Below are 7120 nucleotides of genomic sequence, written 5' to 3'. Positions count from 1 at the left end.
CGATCGATTACTCGCCGTGGAAATAAAGTTGAGGAGGACAACTAACATACGGTTGTTGTTGGTCACTTGTTAAACGAATTATGGTTTATCATTATCAGTACATAAATGAATGTAAGAGATATTAAGAAGTTTTGAATATGACAATTAATTGTGTACACATCAATACAATCTTTCTTAATATCGTCTGGGATGATGTTGACATGACAGTTAAGATTTTACTAAATGAATTTTGGTTTATATCTTTATCACATACATGAATATAGTTATCAGTGATGCTTCTTCTTTCTCTCGATCTGGTAATCGCTCGATCGCTGGGCTTTCGCGCGCGTGTAAGCTTATTATTAATTATTACTACTCCGTGATCCGTATTATATATGTGTCCAAAAGAAAATGACTGTGTTCGTTCGTCTTCACCTGCAACATTTTCCATCGTGGATCGGAAACGGATACACAAGTACAATCTTTGACAAGAAGCAGCACACATCTATCGTCGAAGCTTACTATTATTATATATAGAGGGCAGCCGCAAACAAGAAAAGAAAAAGAACAATCGGGAGTTTGAAGTTTCCATCAAGTGTTGAAGCAGCACGCGCGGGCATGCGATCAGGGCGTACATACTGACTGAGCGTGTTCGATGGTACACGCTGCTGGCAATTAACAACAACGTGAGGCCGCCGCGCCGCCGTCATCAGCCGTGTCTGAATGCACGCACGCGCGCGCGGCCACACAGCCGTCGTCATCAGCTCGCCAGTCGCCACCAACTGCGGCGGCGGCGGCGTGCCTCGCCCGCCCGTTCTGTTCCCTGGCCGGCTTTCAGCTAGCAGTTTAATAACCACGGCCGATCGATCGATGAGCTAGGAATTTAATACGGCCGGATCGTCCGAAAATTTCACCTACTACCCCTCTCTCTCTCTCTCCCACCCGGTCCATGCTCGAGAAGCAGCGAATGGGTCTCCAGTGTGTATGTGATGCTGCTACTCGATCGATTCATCGTCTCTGGGATGATGACATGACATCATCTACAAACACAAAATATGTTACCACGCGTATTACTCATCTACAAGACGCATGCGATATACTATCTTTCTTATTTTTCCCGACCAGCAGAAGACGATTATAACCACCATGCACATGGGTTTGTTAGCGCATTAATTCTTTTACTAGGTATATGCCCGTGCGTTGCTAAATTTTGAGCGGTATTGCTGAAAAAAACTGAATTTTGCTGACAACCTATATCAAGTTTCATTTGCTCATCTCTGGTGTGGTGCCAAAACCATCTCCAAGAAAGCCAACTGCCTTCACATGGTCAAGAGTTATTTCCTGAAAATTTAAAATAAAGTGAGGTACAACAAAATAAAATGGACCAAAAGTAAATAGAGCAAAAAAGGGTAAATAAATTAAGTTTCATGGTATCATTGTGCCACCTGGAAATGATTCATTAATGTCTCTATAGAAGTCGTACGATCAACACCAATCTTATAGGACCGAATCAAAAGGTTTTACCTAAAGACCAGCTCATTTTGGATGATTCTACCAAAACCATATGTATCAACAAGCAGACCTCTAGAAATCACAACCACCATCATCATCAAGAAAATTGATATGAAATTCATGTAAAGTAAACGGCAATGAGCCAGTTGTGTACAAGTTCTTCCTACCATTATAGGTTGGTAGCTTCTCACACAACTAAGATTGCTTGTAGAGAGTCATTAAGACAATAATTTATGCATATTTGTGGGGTTCTTTTGTGGCTTTCATGTGCTTCATGGTGAAAGAAAATATGTGTACAAAGTACAGGCATATAAGTCAATAGGCATATAAGACAAGAAGAAAAAAACATGTACATGCATAGTATTGGAAATAGTAGAATGTACCTGGGCAAGGTGAGCCCAACAGTCAAGGAAACTCTCTTCACACCTTAAACCAATGAGATGCTCGTCTTCAGCACGCTTGTACTATCCAAGTGCTGAAAGAGTAAGACACTGGAAAATTGAGGAAAGGATTACAGTGTCCACATATAAAATTAACACGGGGAAAAGAAATTTGTGTGCAGTGAGATATCGGGTAATTAAGACAGTAATTTATGCATGCTACGCGATAGCACGCGTAAATCTAAAATTTTTTAGTCACGCTGGTAGCTTGGCGAGGAGTCTTACTTGGAAGCGAAGCGCTTGTACTGGCCGCCTCGACGATGGCAAAGAACTCCTTGATCTCTTGTGCTAGTGGCACGATCAGCTCTGCAGTCAGTGTTGCCGTCGGTAACGACCGACCAGTCTTCTTCCCCACCAGATCTGACTCTAGATCGTCGAGCTCGCCATTCGTCCAGATCGATGGCGTCATCTCTATCCTAAATTTTCCAAAAAAAAACAGGAGCAAAACGATGTGGTTATCACCACTCAAAATAAGCATATACGAATGTAATGAAATAGGTAGAGTAATTACAAGGTTGGCAGAGACCTATGCTATAACATATGGAGCATAATTTCCAAGGAATTGAAAGTAGTTTAGGATGGGATTCAATACTGCATTTGTTTATACTTGTGAGAGAGCAAAAAGTAATTGCATTAAAAAACAAGGTATCTCCTGAAGAAGATCTCCCAAATCTTTCCTATTATCGTGTCCCAATGCAAGTTTAGTTTGCTGCAATTTAATATGGACGAATCTGCCCCACTACTACCCTAGTTGGGTTTCTTAGAAGAGGTTTAGGCATTCCTGTGAGAAATCAAAGCAGTTACGATAGGCCAAGTCAGTACAACAAGTAGCCAGGGAAGAGTTCAAATTCCAGTCCTGTAAAATCATGGTTCACTGAAAATAAAAAGAAACCAAGGTATTTTCAAGGGCCACTTCATTCATCAAGCTCTAGGGACTCATCTGTAAGCTCTTCAAAAGCTCCTGCTAGTAAATATTGCGATGAGAGACATAAACAACCCTTTTTGGCAGAGACGGACATTGCTGAAAAAAGTAACAGAAGAACTGAGGTTAGACGCCTACAAAGTGGCAAGAAAGCTTCTGTATTTGGTGATGGGCATCCATACATCAGAAGAGTATCTCATAAGCTTCATCATCCTCAACAACTACTGGAGGCATGCCAGAAGAGCATGATCTTGGAGTTTTATATGTTTCTGATTCTTCGGGTAGTTATGCACGTGCAGTTAATTTCAGGAATACTGCATTGAATGCTTTAGCACATATGCAAAAGGATAAAGAAGAAATAAATTTAGGTAGACCTCAAGGTGCTTCCACTTTTGTTCACCGACATACTTTACCTCAAAGTTTTTCCACAAGTGTCGATTCATCAACTGTCCCTAGCACTAAAAATCTTGGTTGCACTTCAATATCTAATGTTCTGCCTTCATAATCTTTGTCATCTGATTCTGCTCATAATAGGAGGATCGAAGCTACAAAGAAGAGAACTTCTGATGCAGGAAGTTCTTCAAGATCAAGGGGAGTAAGTGAATAATCTGATAGAATAGAAGAGAGAGATACCTCACTAATCTTGGTCAAAGTTGTGGCATCCACATAGCCCTTCCTGCTACCGATCTGCTCGAGCCCGCCATTCTTGCCGAAGACAACCTAGGGGCAAAAACAGGGATCACCAGACCAAAAATTGATTAGACAAAATGGAATCTTTCATATACATTGTATATTAAGGGGAATCAGTTAGAATAATATAACTTGAACATGCTATGAACTATGTATTAACTGATAGGGCGGCGCTGGGATCGAAGAGCATGGAGATGGTGTATCTGCACTTGGAGACAACAGAGACAGGCATCTTCCCTGCAGAAGAGATAATTATATAGAGAAACTATATAATAGAACCTTGAGAAACAGAGAGATCTTTTGCATGCATCAGGAAGATCCTCTAGTTCCTTACCCAAGGATTGGTATGCGGATCAATGGTCAGCCTAGCAACAAACATCACTAAAGCAGCAACTACTGATGGCAAGAACCGAAGACAGCCATAATCTAATAGATTCAGCTTAGCAAGGTAGCTTCCCACGAATTCCATTAAAATGCAAAGAAAATACATAAGACACCAATCACATCGAAAGAAGAGAAAAAATGTTGTAATAAATCAGAATAGGTTGGCAACCTTCTTGGCTTCATGGGCAAATCTTGTGAACCGCCTAAGGATGATCGTGATGGGAGGCTCCATCCCTCAGCACCCATGTCATCGTCGGCTTCATCGCCTACTCATCCCCCGCGGATCAGCTCGTGGATGTCCTCAAATCCTAGCTGCTAGGCAACAACTCGCTATCAACAATATCCATACACGGAAGAAATAACTTACAAGCGCCATCTCGATGAAAAGCTTAGCTTCGCTCGATCCAAAATCTGCACAATAGCAACAAATAAAATCAGTGAGATCAAACATGAATAGGAGAACAATAGAAATCAAGAAAATCACACGATGCGGTGTGTTGATGGAGGGGGTGCCGATGACTGTAGGGAGCGGGGCGACGATGGCGGGGGCGGACGCAGAGGTTCCCTGGAATGGCACCTTCCATCGATGGAAGGGGCAGAAGGGGCGCGACACGTGGATATAGTCGCCGATGGAAGGGGCGAGGATGGCGGGGACAGACGCAGAGGTTCGCAGGAATGGCACCATCCATCGATGGAAGGGTGAAAGGGAAATGTGCCCGTGGGCCATTTCTAAGTATTTTGGTGATTGAGTGCCAACACAAGTGCTTAAATGTGAATCTATGCCCATGGATGAACAAAGTGCAAACCAAGAGTAAAGGTATGTTTCTAAGCCTTAGTACATTGGTTTTATGTACTAATATACTTGTCTAAGTGTTAGAAACAGAAAGAAGAAAAGAAAAGAGGTGAAAAAGGCTTGGCTGTGTACAGCCAAGACTCAGCTCTGTCTGGCACACCGGACTGTCCGGTGCGCCAGGCTGGCTCAGGCGAAGTGGCCGCTCTCGGGAATTCACCGGCGACGTACGGCTAAAATTCACCGGACTGTCCGGTGTGCACCGGACTGTCCGGTGAGCCAACGGTCGGCCGGGCCAACGGTCGGGCGCGCAATCTGCGCGAGACACGTGGCTGAGCCAACGGCTAGAAGATGGCACCGGACTGTCCGGTGTGCACCGGACATGTCCGGTGCGCCAACGGCTCTAAGTCTGCCAACGGTCGGCTTCGCTATTTAAGGAAGGAAATCGGGCACCGGACAGTGTCCGGTGAGCACCGGACTGTCCGGTGCCCCCGATGACAGAAGGCAAGAATGGCTTTCCAGATTTTCTCTCAACGGCTCCTAGCTGCCTTGGGGCTATAAAAGGGACCCCTAGGCGCATGGAGGAGAATACCAAGCAACCTTAGAGCATTCTTGATCATCCACACTCAGTCTTTGCGCATTCGTTTGTCATTCTTAGTGATTTGAGCTCCGTTCTAGTGAGAACTTTGAGATAGTCTTTTGAGCTCGATTCGTGGCCGTGTGTGTGCGCATTTTGCTGTGGATTTGTGTGTGTTGCTTCCCTTCCTTACTCCGTTTATCTTTGTGAATCTCAAGTGTAAGGGCGAGAGGCTCCAAGTTGTGGAGATTCCTCGCAAACGGGATATTGAAAGGCAAAGCAAAACACAGTGGTATTCAAGTTGGTCTTTGGACCGCTTGAGAGGGGTTGATTGCAACCCTCGTCCGTTGGGACGCCACAACGTGGAGTAGGCAAGTGTTGGTCTTGGCCGAACCACGGGATAAACCACTGTGTCATCTCTGTGTTTGATCTCTTGTGGTATTGTGTTGTTGAGACTCCTCTCTAGCCACTTGGCGATTATTGTGCTAACACTTAACAAGTTTTTGTGGCTATAAGTTTAAGTTTCACAGGATCACCTATTCACCCCCCCTCTAGGTGCTCTCAATTGGTATCGGAGCCGTTCTCTTCACAAAGGGACTAACCGCCCGAAGAGATGGATCCTAAAGGGAAGGGAATCCTGATCAACGACAAGGAGAAGGAGTCCTTCGTCAACGAGCCAAGGGATGACAAGTCCAACGACTTGGGCTCAGGCCACAGACGCAAAGATGGGAAGAAGAAGAAGACAAGACGCATCAAGGAGATCATCTACTACGACAGCGATGAGTCTACTTCCTCCCAAAAGGACGACAACCACAACGAATACGAGAGAAAGAAACTGGTCAATTCGAACTTTTCTTTTGATTACTCTCGTATTCCTCAAAGTACTAATGCTCATTTATTATCTATTCCACTTGGTAAACCTCCTCATTTTGATGGAGAGGACTACAGATTTTGGAGTCACAAAATGTGTAGTCACTTGTTCTCTCTCCATCCTAGCATATGGGAGATCGTAGAAAGTGGAATGCACTTTGATAGTACGGATAGTCCCATGTTTATTAATGAACAGATTCATAAAAATGCACAAGCCACTACTGTGTTGCTAGCCTCTTTGTGCAGGGACGAGTACCATAAGGTGAGCGGCTTGGACAATGCCAAGCAGATCTGGGACACCCTCAAGATCTCTCATGAGGGGAATGATGTCACCTTGCTCACCAAAATGGAGTTGGTGGAGGGCGAGCTTGGACGGTTCGCGATGATAAGGGGCGAGGAGCCGACACAAACATACAACCGGCTCAAGACCCTCATCAACAAAATAAGGAGCTACGGGAGCACGCGATGGACGGACCACGACGTCATCCGCCTAATGCTAAGGTCATTTACCATTCTTGATCCTCATTTGGTAAACAATATACGTGAAAATCCCAGGTACACCAAGATGTCGCCCGAAGAAGTTCTTGGGAAATTCGTTAGCGGGCGAATGATGATCAAGGAGGCGAGGTACGTGGATGACGCCTTGAATGGTCCGATCAACGAGCCGCAACTCCTTGCTCTCAAGGCAACACGAAGCAAGGAGGCGCTACCTAGCAAGGTGGCACAGATTGAGGCGGCCGGACTTAATGATGAAGAGATGGCTCTCATCATCAAAAGATTCAAGACGGTGCTTAAAGGTCGCAAGGGACAGCCAAGCAAGACCAAAGCCAAGGGGAAGCGCTCATGCTTCAAATGCGGTAAGCTTGGTCATTTTATTGCTAAATGTCCCGACAATGATAGTGATCAGGATCAAGGGAACAAGAGGGAGAAAAAGAAGAACTATAAGAAGGCAAAGG

General features: G+C 44.7%; 1 pseudogene; it reads left to right on the top strand.

Moving 5' to 3' along the window:
• The first annotated feature begins 928 nt into the window (after positions 1-928).
• LOC103634271 (uncharacterized) lies at positions 929-3460 on the top strand (annotated as a pseudogene).
• Positions 3461-7120: the final 3660 nt, after the last annotated feature.

Source organism: Zea mays, chromosome 7 (assembly GCF_902167145.1).
Source record: "Zea mays cultivar B73 chromosome 7, Zm-B73-REFERENCE-NAM-5.0, whole genome shotgun sequence".
In the NCBI taxonomy this organism is placed as follows: Eukaryota; Viridiplantae; Streptophyta; class Magnoliopsida; order Poales; family Poaceae; genus Zea; species Zea mays.
The sequence above is the reverse complement of the archived record's forward strand: the minus strand, read 5'-3'. Positions and strand labels throughout refer to the sequence as shown.